General features: G+C 42.7%; 2 non-coding genes across 2 annotated transcripts; one reads left to right on the forward strand and one right to left on the reverse strand.

Annotated features, from left to right (window-relative positions):
* Positions 1-1128: 1128 nt before the first annotated feature.
* TRNAG-GCC (transfer RNA glycine (anticodon GCC)) lies at positions 1129-1199 on the forward strand. The gene has a single exon. It is a non-coding gene; the product is annotated as a tRNA-Gly (tRNA).
* Positions 1200-12597: 11398 nt separating this feature from the next.
* TRNAG-GCC (transfer RNA glycine (anticodon GCC)) lies at positions 12598-12668 on the reverse strand. Its single transcript has one exon. It is a non-coding gene; the product is annotated as a tRNA-Gly (tRNA).
* Positions 12669-13749: the final 1081 nt, after the last annotated feature.

The following is a 13749-nucleotide window of genomic DNA, read 5'->3' on the forward strand; positions in this document are numbered from 1 at the left end:
CATCTATCATATGTTATCCTTACAAGAGCCTGATGGAAGTTGTCGTTGCTGTTGTTGTCCGCGCCGAGTTAATGGCGGGTACCCACTGTGGCCGATTGGCCGAGACACTGGCGGCGGCTGACTGACAGGTGGTTAAAATTGTTTTTCAAACTGGGAAAAACAATGAGAATTAAGGAATGCAGATTTGTGTGATTTAAATAGAGAACAAATTGGAATCTGCGAGGTTGGTGACTTAGAATGGAAACGGGTCTATTCGTGCAATGTTTTTGATTACAGATGAATTTTAAACATGAGTAGACAGAAGATAGAATTCAGAAAGGTGTTATGGTGGCAGCCGTTTCGTGTCTAAAAGGAAACTTAGAATGGCGGAGAGCTCATTCTTGTTGCTGTAGTGACGGGTGTTCTAGCAGGCATCTCCGTAAAGAGGCGAGGCTGCGGAAGAACAACATTAAATGGTCGATCGTTTCGAGTTTGATGCTCATACTGCTTTTTTCTTTCATTCTTTTGTGAAGACCTTCTTACCTGCGGCTAGACCGTGCACTGCGGGCATACATACTTTTTCCAGTTTTTCATTATTGGGTGGGGAGGGGGAAGGGCTTTTTATAAACTTTTCTGTTATTAAACATTTGTTGCATTCTTAAAAATGAGGGAGGCTATTTAGCCGACTATAGGTCTTTGTGCGTATGAGCTCGTTATGCAGTTTGAGAACTGATGAATTTGCGCTTGAGTTTATGCACAAGGAAACAGCAACACAAGTTCTCTTAAAGTGTGCAACAACGAATCGCCGACGTTTAGCGAAAAACTTTCACTCTGCAGCTGCGGCGAACTATCATCGGCTCATATAGGCCTGTCACAACGGAGCCATTATTCTTTGACCGTTGAGACTACCAACAAAGCATCCGCGTTGCCCCCAATACACAACACAATACTCTACGGCTTATATACCAAGCTATGCTGTAGCGGCGTGTTGGGCTTTGTTCCGCTTTGCTATGACAGGGCAGTTTTGTGTAGGAAAAGAGGCGGCGCGTCTGTGCTGAAGGCGCTCGCCGCTTGCGTGACCTAAATAGGGATAGGATTACGCAAATGCACTCGCCACGTGCGGAAGCCGCCTTGCAGAAACCACTGTTGGCGTCGGTGGTTCAGTGGTAGAATACTCGCCTGCCACGCGGGTGGCCCGGGTTCGATTCCCGGCCGACGCACTTCTTATTTTGTTGGAGCAGTCCAGCATTTCTTTTTTCCGGAATTTTAGTGGCGTGTGTTCTAACAGCACAGTTTTGATATTGTAGTCTTCTGGGTGTTCTTGCGTAGACGCAGTTTCAAAGAATTTGCACATACAAGTCTGGAAAGTGCAGCCCAAGAGCCGCAGACTTTTGCCTCGTTTGCCATTACGATCAAGTGAAGCAACATGGAGTGCAGGCAAGTCTGCGCGGTTTAGGTCGGTGGCGTAGCGACGGCTCCGATTTTGGTTCCCATTGTGCTGGCTGGTAGCGCTATGGCTCGACGCGCTTTTTTCCTGCCAGCTGAATGGTTCGTTGGTTGGTGTGCTCGGATAAGCAGCTTCAAGGACTCTAAAAAATCTCACCGTTGCGCTGGCAGACGACTAGCTTTTGAGGTGTTACAGTTTACTGACGATTTCTGCCCTTTCTTTAAATACGACAATTCACAATATGTTTTGTTGCTAGACTCCCTCCTAAGAGAAAGTTGGTGTTGAAGAACGCGTGTTTGTCTTACAGTTTATTGAAACGCTTTTTTTCTTTTGATGTTTTGTGCAGAGTAATAAAACACGGCGTAATGAGACCGTTTCACCACATGGTGCACACGGGAGATTTCGGTGCTTTATGAGTACGCAGTAATGAGTATTATGCGTATTTCCAATGAATGAACGAAACGACATGACTTCAGTAAAGCGTTCTGAGCGTTGAAACGACAGCGATTCGATGAGGATGGACTTTAAAAGGCCAATGCTACGTAAAAAAAAGAAAGACGTGAGGTTGTGCATTACTGACGCAGAAAAAGGCAGAACACGAACGCCTAGCAGAAAATGAATTTACCTTCAGACGCTCCAAAGACACGGAGCTGCTGCAGATGGTCAAGGAGAAGAAAAATGAAATACCCATCTCGGAGCTTGGATTAAATAAAAGGAGAAAAAGTTTTTCGGTTTATTTAACAGTGGCTTCATTGGGGCACACCGGCACTGACACGAAAATAAAAGAAACAGAAAAGAATCAGAAGTTCCACCATTAACCCTATGTATGGTTGGACCATAAAGGGTTTCTAAGCAACTCAGAGGTCTTGGGCTCGGATGCCATCAGAGGCATGTGGTTTTAATCTAGTGTTTAATAAATTATCTGTAAGATAATTTCCCTATTAATCTCGCACTAATTAACACCACACACACAAAAAAAGATACCATCGCCTATGCTCCTTGGCTATGGTGAGTGTTGGCTTCCGTCATGAATATCATAACGAGGCCCTCTTTTCCCTTCCCTTGCCTTCACGTAGGTGATGTTAGGCTTATCGTTGAAGAACGAATACATTTTGCTTGAGGAGACGTGCAATTGAACAGTTTACCAGCAGTATAAATTTCGTTACAAGACGCTTAAAAAATCTAAATTCAAGGATGATGCCTTGCCTTCCCGTCCGAGAATGGATCAGTTGGTCGGTGCTGTTGTGTCGCGGCCATTGCGGCTTTCCGTCAGACATGACTCCATTTTCTCTCCCGTCGCGAAGATGCACTGCGCAATACTCTGCGCCGCTCGTGTCTTGTGTAGTCTAGGAATATGTATTCAAGTAGTCTAGTGGCACATGATATAGCGTGCCTGTCTTGACAAGCGAGTCGCTGATCGACAGAGGGTTGGGACTCCGCAGCGAGTTCTCCCTGTTGCCCTAACGTACATTGCGAGATAATTGCACACAATGCGCTTAGCAAACTCGATCATCGGCGTCAGTGGTTCAGTGGTAGAATACTCGCCTGCCATGCGTGTGGCCCGCGGGATCGATTTCCGTCCGACGCAACCGTGGTTTGTTTTCTTTTCGGAAGCTACCAGCGCAACGTTTAACGGTGCTTCTACAGAGCGCTATTGCGCCGGAACCCCTAGCGAGCCTTCTACTTCCGTGCGACGTTTCTCGGTGGTGCATTGGTGGTAGCGTGTTTGTTTCAATGGCCGGGTGCACGGGGCAGTAATATACTACTTTAGTTTAGCTATTGATATAGAATCTGGTATTTAATGTCTCAAAGCGACATGTGGACTTTGAGGACACAGTCTTGGAGGACTCCACATTAAGATCTCTTGGGGTTCTTCAATGTTGTCCAGGTAGTTCCAAACCATTACAAAGCTTTTTTATAGCGTTGTTTATTGCCTCTGGGCATAAGGGGAGATGGGAAGAAAAGAGAAAGGAAAGAAAAGAGTGGGTGGGTGTTAAATAAAGCAGGAAAGCTGGGTCGATCTAATGAAGGCGAGGAGAGAGCGTTGATGTGGCCCCTGCGTCCAATCAATACATGATGACGGGTTGTCTGGGTGGACACCCGCTGCTGCCAGGTAGCGAATTCTAGTTGGCTTCAGTGCCCGGCAAACCCACAACAAGTGGTGAATGTCAGCCTCAGTGTCCTGCGAGTTGCAGACTGGACATCCTAGGGGGGAATATAAGTGGCGAAATTGAGGCCACATCCGAGTTACGACAGTACTGAGGGCAACCCCGACCCGGATCCTCCAGAGCACAATCTCCTTTGCACGGGTAAGACCGAGGGGCAGGGTCATCGCACACGGAGGGACGAGAGCACGTGTGCGGCGCCGGAGGTGTTCCTTTCTTGTGAGAAGGAGGATAGCATCACCCATGCCGAGGAATTGAGGCATTGACGTGGGTAGGGTTGGCAAGCGGGTTGCAGAATCTGCATATCTTTGTGAATTGAGTAGGTCACGTGGGACCCACTCAATTCGAATGGCTTGCGGGATGCGAGCCGCCAGGTGATGTATATTCTAGCACATATCTGGGCTGCGGATGACGCGCCGGAGTAGACGAGTTGCTTGAAGGGCGTCAGTACGAATTGTAATGTAAGCTGAAGGGAGCAAGGTAGCTGCGACTAGAGAGCGAAGCGTATATTGTATAGCAAGCAGCTCAGCACACAAGGAAGTAGGAAAGCTTATTTTTGTTTTCGTCAAATGTTAATACAACGTTCGTTACTTCTTTCTTGGTAACGTTTCTGCCACATTATAAAAAAAGTTCAAATTACATTGTCCTAAAATTAATGAAAATTTAAGCTACATGAATACAACCATATTTAAAATGGTAAATTAACCATGGAAGGGAGTACAAGCTTGTCAAGTGCAGATGTGCAGGACTTACCAAGAGCCTTCAAGGCCCTACGAGGAAGGCGACACAGGCGCTCTATACAACGCTACCAATACATGTAGCTCGATGACTTTCTAAAAAATGCAAGTCTAGCTTATATAGCCATTATTTAAGGCTGTGCCATAAGTGATAGTACTGAATGGTAAATAAGCAAGTTTTTTAACAAAATAACCGGGCTGTGCATGCGGTATGTGGCATGCACCACCTAACATATTTAGTCGCTAAGTACTACTAGTTGAAGAGCAGCATTACTGTAAGAACATTGGGAAAAGTTGTGGGACACTGCGCTTGAAATATATTTATAATGCTGTCTTATGTTATAACTCAGAGAATATAACAACATTTAGTACATGGCATTAGAATAATGTTTAAGTTCAATTGTGAACTAAAGTTAATTATAAACTCAAAACGTTATATGATAAAATTAACAATTCATAACATTTGTAAATCAAGGTTAACAAATTGTTTACTTTGAACTGTAAAATAATTTTTTAGATAGAAATTTTAACTAGGGGTTGGACTTTTGGGTTTTTGGTTTTCAGAATCGGCGGAATATTTTCAGTGTTTATATCAGAACGAGTTTAATTTTTTGCGGATTTTGCCTTCGTCGGAAGATTTATAACTTTTTCAGTGATTTAATGAGGCAATCCTGTGTCGACAAAAGTCATTTAGAGTCTATTTCGTTGTGTTTGCCAGTTTGTTTAGCAGGAATCAACGTGCAAAGGGACCTACTTAGGGCTGGGCACGTAGAAGAAATAGCTGTTGTATTTACAAGAGTCTCCATCATCATCACCGTGACTATCCCAATGGCAGGGCAAAGGCCTCTCCAATATCGTTACAGTTAACTTTGCCACTGCCTTGGCCCTATACGCACAAACTTCTTTATCTCATCCACACACCTAACTTTCTGCCACCCCCTGCTAGGCTTGCCTTCTCTTGGAATCCTGTTCGTATACCCTTCTCGAATAAATTCTCCTCCACTCCACGATTAAATTCAGGTAGAGAACGCCTGCAATTCACTCTTCCTTCACTGTTAAATACATAAGCATATAAAAATGTTGACCTTTTTAGTTCGTCAAAAAAATCTTTGCGTGCTAAGTACGTGGACATCTAGAATATGTCTATTCTTTTTCTTTGCTCTCGATCTGTGCTTATCGAGTGCGAGTGTCGATTCAATATTGTATATTGGTGTTTCACTTTATTTTGTAGTTTATTATTGTGTGCCTGTTCTTACGTTGACCGATTGCCTTTGTTTTATAAGCCTTGCTGTCAAATCGCTGCCAAGCGAAAGGGGGCTGCGGCTTTGTCAAGCTGTATTTTACAGCTTTTTCTGCGCCTCCGCTATCTGTACCTTTTCAAGGCAGAAATAAATTTGATTTGATTAAGAACCGAAAGCCATCTGTCTTGGCATTACATGCCCTGCTCAAGCTCATTTCTTCCTCCTGATTTCGACCAGGATGTCGTTAACACGAGTTTCTCCCCAGACCCGCTCTGCCCTCATCCTATCTCTTGAAGTTACACCTACGATTTTCATTTCCATTGCTCGCTGCATTGTCCTTAACTTGAGTTTAATCTTTTTCGTTCTGCTCCTCATTTCTGCTCCATTGGTGTGTGCAGGTGAGATACAGCTGTTGTATACTTTTATCTTGACGGATATTGAGAAAAGTATATAACAGCTGTATCGTAACGATACGTTCCTATCGTTCCATACTATGCTGAAGACGCCGGTTCACGTCATCAGATTAGGAAAATAATTCAAAGCAAATAAGATCGACAGCAGGCAAGAACGCAAGCCGAAGTTTGTGTACAACAACTTGGTTGACATTTTATCGTTGGGTTGTCGCGATAGGTTGAGTGAGAGGGCCTTGCGACACGTGCTATACATGTTGGTGGCAGCCATAAAACAGCCGCTCAGTTGTCGCTGTTACCAGAACGTGATACCTTTGGAGCGAAAGCTGGAATTCTCGCGTACAAACCTTCAAGGTCATGTTACGGCGCAGATTTGACCGTTAAGCGGCCGCAGTTAATAAAGAAACAGAAGCAAGTTGTGGTGTACGTACATGGACGCGAGACTGGGATCCTTACAATCTGCGACGACTGTTCGACTCTTGGAAGTGAATGAAGGTGCGTCTAGTGAACGCACAGATGTCTAAGAAACGTATCTTCGAGATATGTACTGCCGCGTGCAAGAATAATTTAATTATGAGCACGTAAATAACAGATATCCCAATTAAGTGAGCAGCGAAGTACGTTTTCGGAAAATTTACTTCGTGCATGGCGTGCAGTCGTAGCGCCATGATGCGAAACCAACTGAAATCCCAGCACGTAATCTAAAGCGATGGTCCAGCAAATGGCGCGTCTAGTGAATGCATAAATGTCTTAAAAACGTTTCTTCGCGTTACGGGCTGATACATCTATGATTAATTTAATTATGAGTGTGTACATAACAGATGTTCTAATTTAGCAAGTAGCGAAGTTGTTCAGAACGCACTCAACGTTGGACTCCAAGCAGCATCTAGTTGCCCGATAAATCCCAGCTTTCGCTCTCAAACCAGATTCAACCGTAGTTAAACCACAGTTTATTTTCTAACCAAAAATAAAGGGGGCCGTTGCATGCAATTTATGGCAGGCACTATATAACTGATTTAGTTGTAAAATACTATTAGTTGAAGAACATCATTGCAGTAAAAACAGTCAGTAGGAAAGGTTCTGAGGCACAATGCCTGAAATATATTTGCAATGTTTTGTTATAGTTATGACTGAAATATTATGATATTTAGAATACAACATTCGAATAATACTTAACTGAACGGTGAGCAAATTATTGTAAAAGGAACACAAAGATTTTTGCTAAAATTATTATTTAATAACGTTTGGGAAGGAACGCTAGCGAAATGTTTACTTTGAACTATAATGTTACATTTTCGATGCGAAATGTTTACTTTGAACTATAATGTTACATTTTCGATAGAAGATAAAACCACTATCGAAAAGGTTATCTAAATGTTCAAAGTAAACATTTTGCCAAACGTTCCTTCCCGGCAAAATGTCATTAAATGATAATTTGAGCAAAAACCTTTTTGTGTCTTCTACAATAATTTGCTAACCGTTCAATTAAACATTATTCGAACGTTGTGTTCTAAATATCATAATATTTCAGTCATAACCATAACAAACCATTGCAAATATATTTCAGGCACTGTGCCTCGGAACCTTTAATACTAACTGTTTTTACTGCAATGATGTTGTTCAACTAGTAGTATTTTACAACTATATCAGTTATATATGGCGCCTGCCATAGATTGCATGCAACATCTCCCTCATGTTTTGTAAAAAATCAGCTGTGCTTTAACTACTGTTGAATATGGCTTGAGAGCGAAAGCTGTGCTGTATCGGGTAACTAAACGCGTCTTGGAGTCTAACGTTGAGTGCGTTCTGTAAAACTTCGCTATTTGCTTCATTGGAACATCTGTTATTTACACACTCATAATTAAATAATTCTTGAACGCCTCAGCACATAACTCGAAGATATGTTTCTAAGGCATCTTCGCATTAACTACATGCGCGCCATTTGCTGGACTATCGCCGTAGATTACGTGCTGGGGTGCCAATTGGTGCTGCATCATGGCACTACGACCTCACGCCGTGCACGAAGTAAATTCACTGGAAACGCACTTCGCTACTCACTTAATTCGGATATCTAATTTTTATGCTCATGAATAAATTATTCATGCACGCCTCAGGACATAAATCGAAGATACGTTTCTTGAGATCTGCGCGTTCACCAGACGCGCCTTAATTCACTTCCAAGAGTCCAGACGTCGTGGCAGAGTGGAAGGATCCCAGTCTCGCGTCCACGTACGCCACGATTTGCTTGTGTTTTTTACTAATCGAGGCCGCTTAAAGGTCATATATGCGCCGTAACTGAAGCTTTCACTCCAAAGGTATCACGTTCTAGAAGTAGCGACAACTGAGCGGATGTTTTATGGCTGCCATCAACACGTATAGCACGTGTCGCAAGGCCATCTCGCTCAACCCATCGCGACAACCCAACGATGACAACGATGTCAACGACAACCCACATGTGAACCAAGTTCTTGGACACAAACTTTACTTGCGTTTTTGCCTGCTGCCGGTCTTTTTCGCTTTGAATTACTTTCCTAACAGGATGACGTGAAGTGGCGTCTACCGGTCAGTACAGGTCAGTACCGGTACGATACAGCTGTTATATACTTTTCTCAATATCCCTCAAGATAAAAGTATACAACAGCTGTATCTCACCTGCACACACCAATGCGTCAGAAACGAGCAGAACAAAAAGGATTCAACTTCAGGTAATGAAAATGCAGCGAGCAATGGAAATTAAAATCATAGGTGTAACTTGAAGAGATAGGATGAGGGCAAGGTGGGTCAGGGGACAAACTCGTCTTAACGACATCCTGGTCGAAATCAGGAGGAACAAATGAGCTTGAGCAGTGCATGCAATGCGAAGACAGATGGCCAACGGTTCTTAAGGGCATACGAACAGGATTCCAAAGGAAGGCAAGCGTAGCAGGTGGCGGCTGAAAGTTAGCTGTGTGGATACAGATTAAGACGTTTGTACATATAGGGCGACGGCGGCTGGCAAAGCACACTGTTAACTGCAGAGATATGGTGGAGGCCTCTGCCATGTCGTGGGGGCAGTCAGGGTGATGATGATGAAGTTTTTTCTAATAACGAAAGCTCTTACTTCTACGAGCCGAGCTCAAAAAAGTCCCGTTTGCACGTTTATTCCTGTTAAACATATTGACAGACACACCGAAAGAGACTCTAAATGTCTTTTGGCGACAAAAGATTGCCTCATTAAATCACTGAAAAAGTCAGTAAATCTTCCGCTGAAGGCAGTGTTCGCAAAAAAAAGTAAACTCATGTCTGATGTAAACACTGAAAATATTCGGCCGATTTAAAAAAACATAAAAACCGAAAAGCCCAACCCCTAGTTCTTTTTTCTATCTGTAAGATTATTATACCGTTGAGAGTAAAGAATTTGCTAACATTGATTTACCAATGTTTTTTAATGTTAATATTATCATAAAACGTTTTGTGTTTATTATTAAAATTAGTTCACTGTTGAACTGAAACATAATTCTAATTTCATGTTCTTTACAAATGCAGTTATATTCTCTGAGTATAACTTTCAGACAGTATTACAAATATATTTGAAGCGTATGGTCCCAGAACATTTCCCATTGTTCTTACAGTAATGCTGTTATTCAACTAGTAGCACCTAGCGACTAAATATGTTAGGTGGTGCCTGCCACAGACCGCATGCACAGCCCGGTTATTTTGTTAAAAAACTTGCTTATTGACCATTCACTATTATCGCTTATGGCACAGCGTTAAATAATGGCTATATAAGCTAGACTTTTGCATTTTTAGAAAGTGATCGAGCTACATGTATTGGTAGTGCTGTATAGAGCGCCAGTGTCGCCTTCCTCGTAGGGCCTTGAAGGCTGTTGGTACGTCATGCACATCTGCAACGGGCAGGCTTGTATTGACTTCCATGCTTACTTTACCATTTCAAATATTGTTGTATTCATGTAGCTTAAATTTGCATTAATTTTATTGCAATGTAATTTGAAAGTTATTTTATAGTGTCTCAGAAACGTTACCAAGAAAGAACTAACGGACGTCGTATTAACATTTGACGAAAACAAAAATAATCTTTGTTGCAATGTTTTGGAGCTACCTGGACGTTCAAGAACCCCAGCTGGACTCCACGACGGCGTCTTCAAAGCCCGTCGGTCGTTTTGCGACATTAAATACCAGGTCCTATATCAATAGCAAAACGAATGTAGTATATTACTGCCTCGTGCAGGCCATTGAAACAAACACACTACCACACGACCGAGAAACGTCGCACGGAAGTAGGCTCGCTAGCGGTTCCGGCACAGTAGCGCTCAGTAGAGCACCGTTGAACGTTGCGCTGGTAGCTTCCGAAAAGGAAACAAAACGCGGCTGCGTCGGCCGAGAATTGAACTTGGGCCATTTAATGCTGTCCTTCCACAGCCTCACCTCTTTACCGAGGCGCCTGATAGAACACCCGTTACGATATAAACACGAATGGGCTCTCCAAAGTTTCCTTTCGGAATCGAAACGGCTGCCACCCTGACACCTTACTGAATTTTATCTTCTGGCTAATCATGATTAAAATTCATTTGCAATCAAAAACATTGCACGTATACACCCGTTCCCATTGTCAGTCACCAATCCCGCGGCCTCCAATTTGTTCTTTATTTTAATCACCCAATGTGCACTCCTTAGTTCTTATTTTTTTCCTAGTATGAAAATCATTTTTCACCACCTCTTAGCCGCCTCCTGCATCTTGGCCGATCCCCCACAGTGGGTACCCGCCATTAATTCCTTGAGGAGAAGAACAGCATCGGCAGCCTCCATTAGGGTGTTGTAAGGATAAAATGTGGCTGATGTCTCGTAAATCATAGCCATAAAAGAAAAACATTTTGCACATTTTGCACAGGTGAACCCAAGGCCACGGAAACAAATCCCAACAGTGGCGACCGCCTTTCGCAGGAGGTGAAATGGAGAAACGCCCGTGTGCTATACAATGTCGCCGCGCTGCAGATATTACCGAAAACTTGATTCGATTTCAGCCTTAGAAAAAGACGACGAAACAAGGCCGAATTCAGTTCTGTTTTAACCGAAATTTCAGCATTCTTGGCGTGCGAGGCATAGGCATCTCGCCGTTGAGTAAGGGTTAGCTCAGTCGAAGTTTGGAGTAAACAAAGTCAGTAAGCCATGGGTGTCATGGATCAGTGGTATTGTTGGATAAGCAGCGCATTTGTGCGACGTGAGGTATTGTTCCGCTAGCTTCCAAGCATATGCAGACATAGAAGAAGCACCTCTTCACTGCCTGCTAGATAAATTATCATCGTTCAGTCACTAACATGACCGACCTAGAGGAGTTACTCTGTTAAGTAGGTTCAACAAATGCACGTAGCACATTGTAACGAAAACGTGCATAGGCCAAAGAAAGTATCATGTTCAGGGGACGACTGAGCTGCCGATTCGTCGCCGCCATCAACACACAGACCATGTGCTGCAAGGCCTTTTCGCACAACCCATCACAAAAACCCAACATGTCAACAAAGTTCTCGGACGTAAACTTCCGCTTGCGTTTTTGTCTGCCGCCTGTTGCATTTTTTGTCTTACTGTTTTAATAACGATAGGAAGCCGTTGTACAAGCTGAGTTCTAAGCCTTCATATTTGCACGTTCATTACTCCTAAACAAATTGATAAAGTCATTTAAATAGATTCTAAGTGACTTTTTAACGCATATGTTTATCCAATTATGACTGAAAAAAGTCAGTACAGCTTTCGCCAACGGCAATATTGGGCAGTAAAAAAAGATGTACTTTCTTTCCTATATAAGCACCTAAAAAAGTCCGCAGAATTTTCAAAGAATAGAAAACAAAAAGTCCTACTAATAAATGTATGTGCTATCGAAAATACTATCTTAAAGTAAAAAGTAAACATATTGCTAACCTTGGTTTCCAAATGATAATTAATTTCAATAATGAACAAATATGTTCCCTGTTTATTATAAACATTACTTAATCGGTGAAACTAACATTGTTTTAATGCTGTGTTCTAACTTTCGTTGTAATATTTGAGGCATAACTATAAAACAACATTACAAACATATTTCGAGAATTGTTGTCGCGAACTTTCCGCGTTATTCTTACAGCAAAGCTCTTCCTCAACTGGTAGTGCTTTGAAGTTAATCTGTTAGATCATGCTTGCCATAGATTGCATCCACAGCCCCTTTATTTGGTTACAAAACTTTCATTATTGCCCACTTATCAATATGGCTCATGGCACATCGTTCAATAATGGCATTATGTAGGTACCAGGGCGATATGTACGTATTTTGAATGAATAAAAAATAAAAATAAATTAACTTTAATACATAATGTTGCAGAAGCGTTGGCAATAAAGGAAATTTTGAGAAATCTATTAACTTTTGACGAAATGAAGGAATCAACCTTGCTCTAACGTTCTGATGTTACCTGGAAGTTAAGGAACCCAAGGTGATCTATAAATGGGGAGTTCTCTACCACGCCCTCTTCACAGCCCACGTGCCGCATCGGGACATTAAACGGCTTGCGTGCCGTCGCTGTTGCGTTGTGCTTGGTAAGCGTGTTGTTGAAAGCTGCGCTTGACGTTTTTGAAAAGAAAAACAATAAAGATTGCGTCGGCCGGGAATCGAACCCGGGCCACCCGCGTGGCAGGCGAGTATTCTACCACTGAACCACCGACGCCGACGATGCTGTCCTCAAGGCCGATTCCGCACGTGGCGAGTGCATTCGTGCAATCTCGTCCCTGGCTATCTAGTTCACACGGCCGGCGAACGCCTTCAGTAGACACATGTGTGCTTGTCGAGGGGCAACTGTCGTAGCAAAGCGGACCCTCTGGCCAATGCGCCGCTAGCGTAGCTTGTTATATATGTCGCAGAGTATTATGCTGCGCTCGGCATGAGAGAAAATGAGCTACCAACGCGGTTGTTTTGTTTCGAGTGTCAACAGCCGCACAATAACAGTGTCATTGAACTGATCCAGGTCCATACGGGCAGATGTTCATTCGCCGTCGCTGCATAGTGCAAGTTTTTCGCTAAATGTCGACGTTGTGTTTTGCACAATTTAAGGGAACGAGTGCTTCTTTATCCTTCACATCAAGTGTAAATTCCTTGCTCCACAAACAATATAAGAAGGTCATATGCACTAAGACTAATAGCAGGACAAATGACCTCCTTCTTCACGATGCAACAAAAGCTGTTTAAAAAGTGAAAGTTTATAGAAGGGTCCTATCCCAAAAATAAGAAACGGGATAAAGCATATTTGCTCTCAGTGCGCTTTCTAGCCGCAGGAAGGAAGGTCTTCACAAAAAAAAAACTGAAGAAAAAAGCAATGTGAACACTGAACCTTCGCCAGGCTATAGTAAGGGCAAAATACGGTAGATTTTTCGTAAATCACGAACATAAAAGAACAACATTTGGCACAATTTGTAGTTCCCGGCCGGGGTGGGCATCTTTCGATGGAGGTGAAATGAAAAAACACCTGTGTGCTATACCATCTCACCGCGCTCCTGATATTACCCAACATTTGAGTAATGCTTTAAAATTAGTATGTATAAGGTCGAGTAATTTTGCATGTTACATTAGAGAAGTTACGTTAAGGTTAAACACGAAACCGAAAATAACGTTACACGTAGAATTCGGACTTCTGTTTTTCACCCGCAAAAAAAAAGATTAAAAAGCGACGAATTAAGTTTGCTAAATTACATTTTAACCGAAAAATGTCACCAGTCTTGTCATGCAAGGTATAGATAGCTGGTGGTTAAATA

Source organism: Amblyomma americanum, chromosome 4 (genome assembly GCF_052857255.1).
Source record: "Amblyomma americanum isolate KBUSLIRL-KWMA chromosome 4, ASM5285725v1, whole genome shotgun sequence".
Classification (NCBI taxonomy): domain Eukaryota; kingdom Metazoa; phylum Arthropoda; class Arachnida; order Ixodida; family Ixodidae; genus Amblyomma; species Amblyomma americanum.